Here is a 17,172-nt window from a genome sequence, read left to right as displayed (position 1 = left end):
AGCTTAGGTTCTTTCTAAGCAGAAATTACACACTGTGATTCGCCAGCTGTGGGACAACTAACTGGATGGACCTAGAGAGTATTTATTATGCTCAGTCAAATGGTCAGACAGAGAAAGACAAATGCCTTATTATTTCACTTATATATGAAATCCCCACCCCCAAAAATGAACAAACAAAGCAGAAACAAACTCATACATACAAAGAACATTTTAATGATTGCCATATGGAAGGAGGGTTTGGGGGGCTAGGTGAAAAAGGGGAAGGAATTAAGAAGTACAAGTTGGAATTAAGAGGTACAGAATAGTAATGGGGAGGTAAAGTACAGCATAGGGAATATAGTCAGTAATATTGTGATAATTACATATGTTGTCGGATGGTTACTAGATTTAGTGGGGTGATCACTTTGTAAGTTATATAAATGTCTAATCACTGTTATAAACCTAACTAATATACTATTGTGTGTCAACTATAATTTAATGCTAAAAAACTATTCTTTAAAAAATCCCTACGCAGTTCCTCAGGCTGTGGCCAGGGTTGTTTTTACCCACACAGAGATTGTGATTTTCTCAGCTCAGGGCTGTTTCTGTAGGGACCGGCTTAGACACACACACTACCAGCAGCTGCCCCAAGGTAAAGATTAGAAGATTCTAAGCCAATTAGCTCTTATTTAAGAAAAAGAAACTGACTGAACAAAGCAAAATGGTTTTGTGATTTATAATCTGTAATAAATTGATTTCTTTCCATTCTTACATCTTTTTCAGATATCCATTATCTTCTTCCAATGGTTCCTCTCAGTATCTACACTATCCATCCACCTTTTCCTGGTAACTGTTGATGTCATTATTATTCATGAATTTCTATTATTTAAATCCCAAAGGATCAGTAGTATATTTTCAAAATAGCAGACTTATTTGGGAAATCTGGAGCCTTCACAGTTTCAAGGGAAGGAGACATTTCAAGTCTTATGGAAAAATTCCTTTTTCTTCCCTCTCTAAGGCATTTCATTCTCCTTCATTTTACTCTCTTCCCTCCATTTGCCCTTCTTTCAATCCTCGTCTTCTTTCCTGTTTGGATGATTAAGAGGAAATGTTTCTTGTGTGCTCTTCCTAAATCATCTTCATTTGGCTTATGATTTAGTAAAGGGCTTTATTTTTATTTAATACATTTTTATATAAGAATTAGAAATGTCAGGGGATTCACATGAATATTGTATAGCACTTTTAATGTCTATAGTGCTTTCGTATTTGGGGGGAGGGGTATAACAGGGGAAAGAAGGGGAAGAGTCAAGCCACGGAACATGAATAAAGGACTCATGGGCGCAGACGAAGTGGGGGGATGGACTGTGGGAGTGGGTGGGAACAGGGAAAGGAGAGCAATGGGGAAGAAGGCAGGACAACTGTAACTGAACAACAATTAAAAACAAAAAATAAAAAGACATGATGTAACAAAATTAATAAATTACTATATAAAAGAACTGCTAAAACCATCCCTTCCAAACATGAGCTCTCCCTCCTCAGACCTCTGATTCCCTTCCTTCAGGAGTGAGTGTCCAGTTCCTTATGTCTGTTTTTGCACATATTTATGTACACATAAGTAAATTATATATAACTCCCCATCCCCACCCAAATTCTCCCTGAAACGATCAACAGAATACAAAATTGGAGAAAACTCTGCATTTGTGCTCACGGTTTAGAGAAATTTCTTTCTGTTAATATAGTAAAAACTCTATTTCTCTATGCTCTCTAAAATGGCATATGATTATAACTGGGGAAATTATCTTTCAGTTGATTGGGGAAATATAATTTATAATTACAATTAGGGAAAGTATGGTAATCAAAAATGTTTTCAAGTTTCAGTGTTTTATGTAGCTGTTTTCATGTGTTTTTGACAATTTTATTCTATTCTTAATAGTTCTATTTTCCCCTATCTAGAATCACAGGAAGCTAAGAGGTCTAAACCACTCTTCATTCATTTACAGTTACCTCCAGATGCTAAGATTTGGAGTGCCAGTTAGCAAGAAGGTAGACTGGCCGAAGACACTGAGATGACATGGCAAATAGTCACCCTGACTAGGCCAAGTCCTAAAAGTACGTTATGCTACAGAGGGCACGTCAGGAACATCTTTGCACAGCAGTATGACAAAGTGAAGTATATACAGGCTGTACCAACTGCATGAATTTTTTTTCATGAAGCTTTGTCATTTAAAACAGAACTGCCTTTGTAAATGTTTCACATGCTTACCTGGTTTTATTAAACATAATTTGATCCTTCTAATTGCAAAGTGTGGTTATCACCAAATTGTGCTATAATCAGAATAACTGAGGTATATAAAAGTTTTGCCTTTTCAAGTAGTTTTTTCTTTAGTAATTTCAGTGATACATTAATTTTAAATTTTCAAGCAATACAAAGAGTATATGAGTAATGAAAAATAAGTCTTCCTCATACCCCCAAATTTTTACTCCTGTTACCAAAGGTACTTATTTTTAATAATTCCTTAATGTTTCCAGAAATGTTCTATGTATATAAACACATTTTCTGTGGTTTCCCTGTATACAAATAGAAACAATATATACATTAGTGCCCTGTCTTCTTTCTAATTTTAATAGTGTATCTTGGTGCCTTTTTTATACCCAAATATGCATATCTAATAACCAGAATTTTTAAATAGCACAAAGTATTGTGGATTATTAATTATTTAACCAGCCTCCATTAATGATCATTTGCATCATTTCCAGTTTTTTTACTGTTACAAAAATATTCTGCAATTATCATCCTTGTTCTGATTACATGTAAAATTATAGTTCTATGATATATATTTTAGAAGTGCAACTACTGGATCAAAGGTGATTTTAAACTTATATAGAGACTGCTCAAGTGCTCTTCACTTCTTCATCAAAACTGATGCCGTGAAATAGATGAAAAATAGTACTTTATTTTCATTTTCATTTACATAATTTTGAGCATGGTTGAACATTATTTAATAATTTACAGGTCACTTACGTGTTCTTTTTCTGTGAACTGCCTATTTAAAAATCTTTTTCTTCTTGTTAATTTTATCTTTAATTTTAAGCTTGATTTTTTACTTTCATGATATTTTTACTATACAATAGATTTCATAGAGTCAAATATGTCTGTCTATGACTTTTACATTTGGTGACTTTAGGCAATATCAAGATACTAGAAAGAAGCATCTGTATTTTATTCTGGAATGCAATGGTTTTCTTTGTTTTCAGTTTAGATCTTTCATTCATGTGTAATTTACTCAGGGGTGAGGAGTAAAATAGAAATCCAGCTTCTTTTTTCATCTAAACGGCAAGGCAGTTGTTATAACAGCATGTAGAGAATAATAAATCCTTTTATCTTGACTAATTTGAAACACTACTGAATTCCCAAGTACTTGTGGGTCTAGTTTTGGATTCTCTATTATAATTCATATTAATAAAAATGATCAATAAATGATAATAAATGTTTTACATTAGTTAAGAACAGTGTTAGATTCAATTATCCAGTGCTTATCTACCAAATACATTAACCAACATGCATTACCAAAGAAAAATTAGACGTAAATCATATCCTTAAGTTACTAACAATCTGGATGCTATAAATTAGAAGCATTGGGATTTTGCCTCAACATTGTCTTTGACTTGTCATGACACTAAGACAGAACTCTAATTTCTTAACCTCTGCTCAATTCTTTAATTCTGTATAGGTATGTTTTTTGAAGTACATCCCATGTTTCAACTGAATCAGAATTACCAGGCTGTTTGTTTAAAATGCAGATTTCCTGGGTCCTATCTGGCATCTACTGGATCAAAATCTCTGTCAATTCAGCTGAGAAATTCGCATTTTGTATGCCACAGCTTGTGAAGCATGTCTGCACAGCTTTGTTTAGTAAGCCAGAAATGTAGTTAAGGGGCAATACGGTTTGTTTTCATCTCCGGCTGCCCCTGTAGCACAACTAAATTGAAAATGGTAAAGTCATTTGTTCAGTTATGCGAGCCTCCACTGTGCACAAACAGCTGAAACTCCCTTGGAATCTGTGATAAAGATAGCCCACAGCACCCAACAGCTATCGGCGGCCACAGACACAAAAACAAGCAGTAGACTGTTTCTTGGTTGAGATAAGGTTTGTAATCAGCTGAGGCAGGTATGGTGATTGACAGTTTGAAAGAACATCCTGAGACACGATGTCTAACACATGTGGCAGCAACAAAATCTCCCCAGAATTGATGGACAAGAAGCAGGCCAACTTGACACATGCAAATCAGCCAAGGATATTCACTGCTATTTCGGTCAAAACAGTGCGCCTAATCCATAATGCAAACATCTTGTTTCTCCAACTAAGAACCTCTGTCACTGGAACCCTCGGAGAGGGAAGGAAACTACTGGTACAATTGTGCACAATCTTCCTCTAGTCTGAAATGTCAATAGACTAGACAAATAATGCTGGAGAGAAAGGAAGGAAAATCTCACCATTAAAAGTAATTTGTTTAACATTTTCCCATTTCTTTTTGCTTTGCACATATCTCCTCCCACTTCCATTTCATAAAGCTTTCAGTAATAGGCTATTGATGAAAGCCTACAGGGAAGAACAGGACTTTGTGCAAGAACCAAAAGAGAAGCAATTGTATTGATAGAGTGGTTCAGTTATATGTAATATGGAAGGAGAGTAGGGATGAAACCCAAAAGACATTCCTGCCCTAACTGTGCAGGGGAAGTCTTAGGAGACATTAGATATCATATGGGTTTGCCTAAAGCATCTCTATCCTAAAGGGCTTATTATTTTGCCATGAGAGGAAGGGAGTTACATTCAGAAAACTCTGTGTAGTCTCCCTCTTGTTTGTATGAAGGGCCATGTGTCACTTTAGAGACAGTGAAGAACTTGGAACAAGGGAATCAGACCCACTTTAATTAAGTAAAGGAGCTTTCCTTTGGATGATGCTTTTGGTATAAGTCACAGGAACCCCAAAGTTTCTATAAGAAGGAAAAACCAGCAGTGCCAGTAATTCAGCCTAAAATCTTGGCTGCTATTCAATGAAAAATATGTTTAGGGGAAAGAGGGAGACGTTGTCAGAAACACTACACTGACACCCTCTCAACACATACCCAACTACACCTACTCCCCCACCCCCCCAAGCTCCAGCTGAACTGGAGGATAACAGGATTCTGTCTAATCTCAGCCTCTAAATGCTGCCTATGCCTCATTTGGGCTGATAAAGCCCCAGTCACTTTTCCGACACTGGGATACTCTGCTGCTCACAAAGGTGCCTCCATACTTCTACAGCGTCTTTGAGGCAATGTGAGTCAGTCATTACCCACCAAGTGCTCTCCACACCAATGCATTTCCCACACTTGTATCTCTAAGATAAAGGCACTTTCTGTGATTTGTGGCAGGGAGTGAAAATGGGAATAGGGAGTGAAGGTTACCCCCACTTCATTTATCTCAATATCTAACCAAAGTCCATGGGAGTCGCTTTAACTTGGGTCACTCTGTGAAACATTTAAGCTGGGTTCCAGGGGAGTGAGGGCGGGGAAGAAGGAGAAGAAAGAAAAGAAAGAGAAAGAGTGGGAAATAAATAATTTATATATACCTGAAAATTGCCAAAGGAATAGAATGCCATAATATATTGCATTAGAGTTCTTGATAAAGAGACAGAGAGAAACCCATGTGGAAGATGACTCCTAAAATTCAGAGAATTGGGATAACACAATTGTTATTTGAGTAAGTGGCCCTCTCTCCTTATATTCTTTGAAATAGAGACATTCTGAATTTAGTTTCAGAAATAAGGTTGAAAGCTCTGACCTCAAGTACAAAGTATACAAAACTCCATCTAGCTCATAGTTCTACATAAAATCTGTACCGGATCTGACAGCTCCCTTGAGCTTCGTGCCAATGTCTTAGTTCAGTGTGCTGTCTATTGCTGTATGACCAATTACCCCAAACTTATCAGCTTAACACAACAGACATTATTTCACATCATTTCTGAGGGTCAGAAATCTGGAAACATCTTTGTTCAGTGGTTCTGAATCAAGATCTCTCATGAGATTGCAGCCAAGCTATCACCAGATGGGGCTGCTGTCATCTTAAGGCCCTATTAAGACAGAGAAGCCACTTCTGGACTCAATTCATGTGGTTACTGGCAAACCTCAGTTCTTCATTGGCTGTTGGGCAGAGACAGGCTGGTTACCAGGTGGGCCTTTTCATAGGACTGCTGGCTCTCCCAGAGAGAGAGAAGGCACCCAAAACAGCCACCGCTGGTGAGGATAAAGTAACTAGAACTCCCATACATTACTGGTGGAAAAATAAATATTCTTATTTGATTAAACAATTTGGCAATGTCTTAAACATTATATATAAATATATATATTTGTATTATGATCCAGAAATCTCTCTTCTAAGTATTTACCCAAGAGAAATTAAAACATACGTTGGTACGAAGCCTGTATATAATGTTTTATACTAGCTTTAAGCATAATAGCCAAAAACTAAAATAGTTCAATTGCTCTTCAACTGGTGAATGTATATGCTGTTAACAAGAAAACCATAGGCCCAAAATGATGTCCACGCCACCAAACCTAGATTTAATACCCTACCTAATTGCTGTGTCAACCTCCCCCCCCCCAAAATAATGTTTATCAACCAGTCTGGAATTTTCTGGTCAACACCAGTGAGGTAATATGTCACATGGGTCCTCTCTAGCTCCCTGTCCCCAGTAGAAAGAAGCAGCAATCTGTATGATAAAAAAAAAAAACTTGCTGTTCCCTTCTCTGCCAAAGAAGATGCCCTGCTTTAAAAATAATCCTTTCTTTTCTTTCGTTAATAGCTCCTTTGCCCCACCCTTCTTATAAACAATGGTCCATTTTGTGCAGCCCCTCAGTACTCCCTTCTAGTTATTAGACGTGTTACAGCACAGTTCATGAATCACTCAATGAAGCCAATTAAATCTTCAAATTTGTTCAGTTGAATTTTGTTCTTTAACAATGCAAAATATAGCACATCCATACAAAGGAATGCTATTCAGCAATAAAAAGAAACAAACTACTGATTCATTCAACACATGAATGAATCTCAAAATCATTATGCTAAGTAAGGAAACGAGAAACAAAATGCTATACACAGTATGATTCCATTTGTATGGCATTAAGGGAAAGGCAAAACTATCAGGACAGAGATCACATTAGTGTTTTAGGGATGGGGCAACAGGACTGACTCAAAATCACACGAAAGAAATTTCTATATCTTTCTATATATATATATATATATATATATATATATATATATATATATATATGACTGTATTTTGTTAATACTTAAACCATACATTTAGAAAGGATTAATTGTAGGTAGATGATACATCACTGAGCCCGACTTTAAAAAATAATAAAGGTGGGAAGAGCATTCCAGAGATAAAAGCAAGAGAAAAGGCATGGAAGTATGACAGTGTGGTACATGCAAGAGAGATTATAACAGTTCAATATTACAAATACATAACATTCAAAGCAAGCAGTGGCAAGAAACAGAATCCTGCATTTTTCACTTGTGTCTCCAGCTCCCACCTCAAACTTAATATATCTAGCAATAAAGGTGGCATCCCTGTCTCCTGGAAAAACACCACCTTGTCTGTTGATTTTCACCTTTCAGTGATTTTCCTAGTCACTGAAACTGTAAAGCTGGAGTCATTCTTGACTGCTCCCCTTATCTGTTCTACCAAATCCATCGCACTCTCTGGCAATATTATAGTTTTTGTGGTTTTGGTGGTAGCAGCAGTGGTACAATGATATTGAATTTCTCTCATATGTAATTCTTTCTTATCCAAATGCTCTCATATAGGTCAGAATTTTAGTTCTCCCCACCAAGACCGGCATGGCAGCCCTCTAACTGGTCTTGGTGCATCTGGTCACTCTCCTTTCTTGCCAGATTAGCCAGTCTTCTGAAAATACCCACCTTATCCCACCACTTCGTAATAAAAAATGGATTCAAGGTCCTAGTCAAGGAAAAAACCTTCTCCACCTGATCCTAATCTACTTTTTAAGTTTGTCACTTAATAAACCTAGGACAATAACCCACTTCAGAGCCAGTCAGCGTAAGTTGTTCATTTCCACCTGTGTGCATTTTCTTCAAGACAGATCTTGCAGTTCTGTCCTAAGCGTCCTCCCCTTTCCTTTTTCCATGACTCAGCACAAGTCCTAGCTCCCCATTCTACCCTGTGGCTCTCAGTAAGATTCTTCAAGTCATGCTTTCTCCCTTCTCTGAACTCTACAGCACTTACTGGAGTTTTAGTGATTGTATTAATAATGGTAACTGGTAATTCTACACCCTTTAAAGATTTCAGAGAACTTTCCTATTTATTATCTGGCTTGCAGTCTTCTCAACAAACCTATGAAACTATTCCCATTTCAAAGGAAAAAAGCTGAGACTCTATAATGCACAGTGATTTGCCTAAAGTCACACAGCTAAGTAGAAGATTTTGATATTCTAAATTTTAAAAAATTATTCTCACCCAAGGACATTTAGAGAAAGAGGAAGAAAGAGAGAGAAACATTGATTTAAGAGAGAAGCATTGATCAGTTGCCTGCCATACATACCCAGACTGGGGATTGCAGGCACCAAGAACAGGGATCAAACCTGCAACTTAAGTATGTGCCCTGCTAGTGAATTGAACCTTCAACCTTTCGGTTACTGGACGATGCTCCAACCAACTGAGCCACACTAGCCAGGGTTGATATTCTACATTTTTTTAAATAAACAAATAAAGACAGAGCCAGAGTATGGTTTTGCTTTTAAGAGGAAGAGGTAGGACTATTTTTAATGGAGAAGAAACTACTTAAAAAAGTCAGAAAAAGAGTATGAAAATCAGAATTGAATCATGATGACATTCATAAAGACCACACTGTCTGCTTAGCTTTTGAGAGCCTAGTAAGATACTGTAAAGGGAGAAACTTAATCTAAGCAGTTGAACAGGTGAATTTTTAAAAAACTTGGCAACTATACCTTCAGTAAGCCCTTACTTCTGCTTCTGTGACTGTCGGCCCTGACTGTGTGGGAGACTTAACTGCAGCCCAAAATGTGGAATTAAAATTTTAAAGTTCTGATCTATATTTTTAGAAAACAGAAAGAATTAAAATTAAATGTAACTTATATTTGAGTTAGTACAGTTGGCATTTAAATTGGCCTTAATTAGCCAAATTTCTGTATGATTAAAGTAGTCGCTTGAACCTGATTTTCAAAGTAAAGCATCTTAAATGTGCTCCAGTTCTTAGAGAATCTATGGCACCTTATCTTTGTGTCCCGCTCTGGAAGTGAGTGATTCTGCAGTTTGGGTTAAGGAGCTCCTGGACTAATGCTTTAGAAAGGAGATTATCAGAATGAAAGCAGAAAATGAATCTTATTTGACAATAAAATATACTAGGCCTTGAAAGAGCATTAGCTATTTTTAGTACAGAAAGGAATGTAGGGAGAAACCTTTGTCTTCATAGGGAAGTCTTAGAACTCTATCTTACATTCCATCTGTGTCACTGGGTGGGTGACTGCCTCTGAGGATGAGTCAGAGAATTCTTGAGATTGTACTCCTGACCTAAAACATTTTTTAAACAAAGGACACATTTTCTTCTAAACTTCTTACACGACCATAGGAAGATATTTGAAAAAGGATATCTAGTTCATTTCATCTTTTTCATTTAGAGCTAAACCAAAACCATGACTAGCAAATAAAAATTTAAACAGTTTTTAACATTCCCCATGGCAGAGATTAGCTAAATATTCACCAAATACATTTCCTCTTTCTGTGCACCCAGATATTTCCCAGCTGCCTTGAACATAGAAATGGAATCATCCAAGATCAGTTCTTGTGAATGAAATGTCAGAAGGGATGTTCCAATGCCCAGTCGAGGCAGGGATTGTGCGTTCCCCATGTGTTCTCTCTTTTTCCCTAAGTGCTTCCTTGATGCCACAGTTCCTTTGAGGTAACATGTTGAAGGTGGCAAAGCCAGAGCATGGAAGGAACCTGATTATTAAAGGACTGTGCACGGAACACCCTCCCACACTGACTGCTTGTATCTTCAAGGTGAACAAGAAATAAATTGTTATTATAATAAGGCACTGGGTTGAAGGGATTGTTTATTAGATTAGTGGATGCTGGGCAACCTGCTAACTATATACTCCACCCAAAATCACTTGTTGGGACTATAATCCAACATGCAATATCTAAACAAAGATGTTTTTTTCAAGTTGTCCTTTTGTTCTAGTTGCTTGTGCTAGAAGCCAGTGGATCTTAAACTTATTTGGATCTAATAAAAAAAATTATAACCCTATTGCTAGGAAAAAACCAAATGCACACATGCTCAAAATTTTGCCTAAAATTTCAAGATGTTTTCAGAACCCCAAGAGGCTCTTTAACAGACCCCTGGTTAAGATCTCTGCTATTAATAATTAATGTATTAAGAATGTGGAGGAGCCCTGCCCTGGCTGGGTGGCTCCACTGGTTGGAGCATTGTCCCATACACCAAAAGGTTGTGGGTTCAGTCCCCTGGTCAGGGTACATACCTAGGTGGTGGATTCTATCCCCACTATGGGCACATACAGGAGGCAACTAGTTAATATGTCTCTCTTCCTCTCTCTCTCTCTCTCCACCCCCCTCCTTTTCTAAGGTCAATAAACATACTGACCTTAAAAAATTTTTTTAAGTTTAAAGAAAAAAGAATGTAGAGGATCCCTAAGTATTAAGTGTATATTATTTCCAAGTTTTCCAATTTTACTCATCATCCATTCATGTACAGTTGCTCCATTATATTTATGTTTTTGATCTCTGGATTTTAAAAATGCAGAAAAGTCTAGTTCTTCAAACTTGATTTTTCTCTTCCAAAGCAAAGATGTCAGTGTAATAGTTGCAATGCCGAACATCAATTCTGTAACCATGTCTTTTGATTTCTGTATTGATTGTAAACAGTCCCTGCATCAGAACCACCATCGATATGATCGTCAATATTCTATGCCAGACACTGTACAATTGCTTTTGAAAATAGAATCTTAACTCCCTAGCATGACCCCTGAGATGTTTTCAATTTTGCCCTTGTCAAGCTCCCTAACCTCATCACTACCGTATACAAACTTTTGGTTCTTGTAGCATCACCCTGCTGATGGTGCAGTCAATCTACTATGTTCTTTCATGCCTCCGTGACCTCCTGGTATGTCCTTTCCCCTCTCCCAAAACTTCTATTATGCTGTAAGATTCAGCCCAAGCATCATCTTTTTAGTAATCATCCCTGGAAGCCTGCTCCTGAGTAAAGCATCCCAAGAGCGCTCCCGTGATATTACTGATGTCCTGCCATACAACTCATCACACAAAATGAGGATTTACTGCTCTGCCTCCCATTAGGCTGTTAGCTCTTTGTGGGTAACGGCTGTCCTTTACTGCATATTCTTTTCATGGCATAGTACTTGACCCTCAGTGAAGCATGCCATGTTCTCAAGGAACTCATCTGCAAGGCAGGTAGTTAGGGATACCTGAAGAAAGACAACCAAATGTAACATACCATGTTTTAAAGACACCAGCAGAAGAATGCTCAAAGTACCATGGGAACACATAGGATGGAACAATTAATTCTGGAAGAGTGGGAGGTGGTAGAGAAGAAGAAAGAGGGTAGAGGAGACAGCCAGGGAGTGTTTCACTGGAGAAGGGGCTTTGAGTTAAATCTTAAGAATAGAGTTAGAGCTTGCCAGGGAGAAAAGGTAGGGATTTGTCCAGGGATTTGTTAGGTGAAAAAGCTCTACCCCGTTATTGTGTAACCTGACTGGCAGGTTTTAATCTTTACTAGGCTTTCCTCGCTGAGAGACCTGCTCTCACTTCATTCCCTTGTCAGCTCCATTCTCCCTCCCCATGGCCTAATCTTAAGTCTCTTCCTGGGTTACGTGAATCACTGACCACCATGGCCCAGGAATGTGTCTCAGGAGATCTGTCTTTTCTATCAACTTGTCAGATGTGGACAAATTTGATTTCCAAGACCCTGGCTTGGAATAACCAGAGCAAGTTGTCTCACTTGTACAGAGAATTTAACTGAATTAGTTGCCAGTGGTAGAAAGCTGTCTCAGACTAGTATAGGCAAAAGGTGGAAGTTTGGAGAGACTGCGGTGACTCATGAGGTAAAAGTATACCTGGGCCTCAGCCCTTCCATTTTCCATTTTTGTCTCTCTTCCAGGGGACTCCATTCTTCTTCCTTTTAAATACCGGTTTCTTCCATACCTCAAGATATATGACTCTTAATGGAGTCTAAACCTCGTATGTCAGAGCTTCCATTACTGTGGAGGATTTTTCTCATGTGCCAAGGCAAAAAACCCAAGGCTCTGGCCTGACTTCAGTCAGATTGTATCCTGGATCAATTGTGGCAGGCTGAAAATGCCCCTCTCCAAAGACATCTGCATCCTAATCGCCAGAAACTGTACAGACATTAGTTGACACAGTTAAAAGATATTTCGCTTGCTGATTAAATTAAGGATCTTGAGATAAAGAGATTATCCTGGATTATGTGGGCTAGCACAATATAATCACAAGGGTTCTTATGATAGAGAAGGCAGAGGACTGGGAAGGGACAGGGAAGAGAGAGAGAGAGAGATGTAAGGATAGAAAGAGAGAGTTCAAAGAGGAGATAAAATGCTTTGCTGCTGACTTTACGATGGAGAAAAGGACCATAAACCAAAAAAATGTATGCAGCCTCTAGAAGCTAGAAAAGGAAAAGACATACATTTTCCCCTAGAGTCTCCAAAAAGAATGCAAGTCTGACTTCACTGATTTTATCCCAGTGAAACTGGTTTCAGGCTTCAAACCTTCAGAACAATAAGATAATAAATGTGTGTTATTTTAAGCCAGTAAGTTTTTGGCACTATGTTACAGCAGCCATAGAAAGCAAATACACTAATCAAATATGACAATGGAACCTGCAGAGATTTATCCCACTTGAGTAAGATTCTGCCTTAGATTGATTTCCTATGACTGATACCACCCATAGATAGTGTCTATGTGCCAGGCTAATTAGAGGATCAATGGTTGTGGAGGGTTTTTTTAAATTTGTTTAACGTACTAAACTCCCTTGAGTGTCCTCAAAATCTAAGATTTTCTTATTGTAATATGACCAATTGGTAAATTTAAGGTAAGGATTCTAATATGTTGACATTATGGATAAATGTAATATAGATTCTAAAAAAGAACTAAATATTATAACATATCATATAGTAATATAATAAGATGCACCACATTTTGTCATGTACAGCATGCATCCATGGTTTCTATGCACATTATACACAGGAGTATTATACCTATTACTATACTCATGGTATGAACTTATTATACCCATGTATAATGCACATCCTTGTTTTTCCTCTCAAAAATTTGGGCCAAAAAAGTGTGTATGATACATGGCAAAATTTGGTGATTTTCTATTCAATTACTTTCACTGAATGTCTCCCATATACCAGACACTGTTCACCCATACACTGGTGATGGATAAACAAAAATTTATGTGTGAACAAAATATATATGCTCTTTGCTTTCACTGCTTATGGTTGAGTAGAACACATAAATAATAAATAAACCCAAATAAATATTTAATTACAAATTGTAATAATGTCCTTATGGAAAAGAGGAAACAAAATACAAAAACTTTAGCTAGGAAACAGGTAGAGAATGTTTAGTTTTTATCTCCAATTTTCAAGGGGAAAAAATTGATAAGAAACAAAGATGAGTTAGCCATACTTTTGTCTTTTATCCTTAGGTAATTTAACACTTACATTTTCCTAATAAAAGCCCAATCTAAATTTTGGATATATAGCTTCTCTTTACCCTCTTCTATCTTTTATTTATTTTCAATAGCCCATGTAGGATTGGTGGTGACTTCCTGTGGAGCCCTGTCTTAAGCTTTCCAGTGAGCTAGACTTTAAGATAAAAATGTATTTAACTCAAAGAAAAAAATTCTCTCTAAATCTATTTAAGCACAGAATCTGAGTGTTCTGAAAAGCAGTAAATAAGATTAATCTAGAAAAAGCTTTGGCTGTATGTCTACCTTAGATATAGTTACAGAAAATATCATGTTTATTTCATCCTGGCTTCTTCCCAAACTAAATATTTAGACAAGCATAACATAATCCCCCCCTTTTTTTTTCATTCTTTACACAGTTTACCCAGAATCTATTTATGCTTGGGATTAAATGGTAAAAATTAAGGTCCTGGAAAAGGTAAAGGCATCAGGAATCTTTCAGATTTTGTGGGTGGCTTCTCGCTATACAATGGCTTCTAGAATTCAGCAGTGCTGCTGCAAAGGTGAGGGTACTCCTCACCTACAAATTACTGCATCTTCTCTCCATTAGGCATGCCAGTTCCATGTTATTTTAAAGTAATGCTGGCTTTCACAAACCAATGTTTGTCGTGAAAAGCAGGGATTCTTTTGAGAAGGTCATTTCCCTGTTAGCATTTTTAAACTCTCCTATTAGCTTGCGGAGAAATGTATTACAAAAATGTATTTTGTTGAGAAATACTGTATTAAACGATAGTAACATTAATCCTGAATTCTTGGCTGCTTAACATAATGAAGATTTATTTCTTGCTCATATCACATGTCCCTCACAGGTCAGCAAGAGTCTCTGCTCCACTTACGAACCCAGGCTGACCAATTTGTAGATGCTCCATAGGCAACAGATAGCTTCCACGATTAAAAAACAAAACAAAACAAAACAAAACAAAATGAGCGAGCGAGCGAGAGAGAGAGAGAGAGAGAGAGAGAGAGAGAGAGAGAGAGTAAAAGTTACGTAGGCTTTTTACTGAGTCAATCTAAAGATTACTTTCACCCCCGTACCATTGGCCAAAGCTAGTCACATGGGTTCACAAACTACAAGCGGAGAAAAAGCGTGTGCGATTAGATGGAACCGGTCCCCGGCAGCCACGCATTTCCGCTTCCGCTGCACCAACCGCGCCGCCGCTCCCGCTCGGCTTCGCCCCGGGTGTCTCAGCCTGAGCAAAGTGGTGCGACGTGGTGCGACGTGGTGCGACGTGGTGCTCTGCAGAGCGCTTCGAACCAAACCAGACCTCTCCCAGCGGGTGGCAAACCCGCTGGGCTTGGAGCTGGGCAAGGTGGTCACCAAGAAATTCAGCAACTGAAAGACCTGTGTGGAGATCGGTGAAAGCGCGAGAGGGAAAGACGCCTAAATCCACCGGTGTGACTGTGGAGACGGCAAACGACGACCCCCTGCAGCTTCTCATCCTGAACAATGCCTGCAAGACTGCGTCGTCGTTAAGGTGACTACAGTGACCCCGTGTTTTTTATATGCCCACCGAGATAAAAAGAACAAGAGTCGTGCTCCGATTTCCGGGAGACTTGGGGCCAATATGCTCTCGGTCGCTTGGGCAGATCACATCAGTACCATGGACCTGCACGCCTCTCAGACCAGGGATTCTTTGACACTCCCTTGGATAATTTGTACACGGAACCCGCCGTCCTGCGGTGGATTCGGGAGAACATCACGGATTGGAAGAACTGTGTCGTGGTTTCCCCCGACACGGATGGAGCCAAAAGAGTCACGTCCGCTGTGGACAGGTTCAATGTGGACTTTGCCTTGATTCACAAAGAAAGGAAGAAGGCGAGTGAAGTGGACCGGATGGTCCTAGTGGATGACGTGAAGGACCGTGTGGCCATCGTTATGGATGACATGGCCGACACAGTGGGACCATCTGCCATGTTGCAGACACGCTGCTCACGGCTGGAGCCTCCAAAGTTTATGCTATCCTTACCCATGGGATCTTCTCTGGACCAGCTATTTCCAGAATAAACAATGCCCCCTTCGAGGCTGTTGTTGTCACAAACACAATTCCACAAGACGACAAAATGATTCACTACTCCAAGATCCAGGTTACTGACATTTCAAGGAACTTGTCTGAGGCAATCCGCCGGACCCACATCAGTGAATCCGTGTCTTAACTGTTCAGCCACGACCTGCTGTAAGTCCAGGGTGGAAGCCTGGGGCAAGCCTGCTGGCTTCTCAATCATGTGTTTTTTGTCTGATGTTTTAGCTTTAGGACTCAGCAGTTAGAATGCAAAAGGATCTTTGTATCCTTCCTCCAAGATCTGTTCTTTCCCCCTTCTGCAGCTTGAGACCATATTTTGGGGTCCTCCAGTTCTGGGGGAGGAATCTGTGAACTTTCATAAATCAGAAATATTTTTGTCATCTTGACTTGCTCTGATAGGTGACTTTTTCCCTCATCTTGTTAGTATTTTGAGGCCATATCTTTCAAGTATGTACTTCCATTGTGGAAGTTCATAATTTATATATTTCAGGGTTGCCCAACGTGGCTTAGGATAAAGACTTCTATATGATTATACCTGTGGACACTTGGGTAAAACCCTGTATAAAATGAGTCCTTCTGTGAAAAACTTAGAAAATTTATAGTACCGTGAATTTTTACTTTTTATTTTTAGTAGCTGAGTTTCAAACAAACCATTTTGTTGTTGTGTGTGATTTGGACCACATTTTTTAGTTTAAGATGACCAGATACATTTTCGGGTAAACATTAGACATCTCAAGAGGCCATGTAGCTCAGTATTTTTTTATTACCACTTCTGAAAAACATGTTTTAACTATCACCTACGTGAAGTGTCATGTCTAAAATTCCAAAACGTTGTTCAGTGATGGATCCGGCTTAGGAACCATTTTGAGATAGTCTGTGCTCACTGTCACATGCGTGCTCGCCTCTGCACACCCCACACAGACAGTTCTTAGGACATCTCTTGTCCTCTTGTTTGAGATCCCAGTTTTAGTTCTAGCTTTTACTTTGCTTTTTTCAATGATTTCATGTTATTGATCTCCACCAAAACTCCTAAATGCCCTCAAATGGACTAATCTGGTCATAATTTCACTTTTGACTGGTAGATTTTGATGAGTTACACCAAATGCATCTTTAAGCATCAGTTTTGATTTTTAATGTTGGTTAGCTTTTGTAATCAGAAGTCTAGGCAACTGATTTTTCAGCTAAAGTCACTACATGAAAAATGTGGTAAGAAAGGCCTATGAAAACAGTACAAATAAGTTACCATCAGTTCCTCCATTCAATAATATTCAAATAGGGGCCTGAGAGTGATTGTGGAAGGAAAGATTGCTTTCTCCACAAGGTGGCCCTTGACAACATCCTCCT

At 38.5% G+C, this 17,172-nt stretch overlaps 1 pseudogene; it reads left to right on the top strand.

The window, feature by feature from the left end:
* The first annotated feature begins 14,862 nt into the window (after window positions 1–14,862).
* On the top strand, window positions 14,863–15,985 carry LOC119048373 (ribose-phosphate pyrophosphokinase 2-like; annotated as a pseudogene).
* Window positions 15,986–17,172: the final 1,187 nt, after the last annotated feature.

Source organism: Artibeus jamaicensis, unplaced genomic scaffold, assembly GCF_021234435.1.
Source record: "Artibeus jamaicensis isolate MK-2021 breed Jamaican fruit bat unplaced genomic scaffold, CSHL_Jam_final contig_387, whole genome shotgun sequence".
In the NCBI taxonomy this organism is placed as follows: domain Eukaryota; kingdom Metazoa; phylum Chordata; class Mammalia; order Chiroptera; family Phyllostomidae; genus Artibeus; species Artibeus jamaicensis.
The sequence above is the reverse complement of the archived record's forward strand: the minus strand, read 5'-3'. Positions and strand labels throughout refer to the sequence as shown.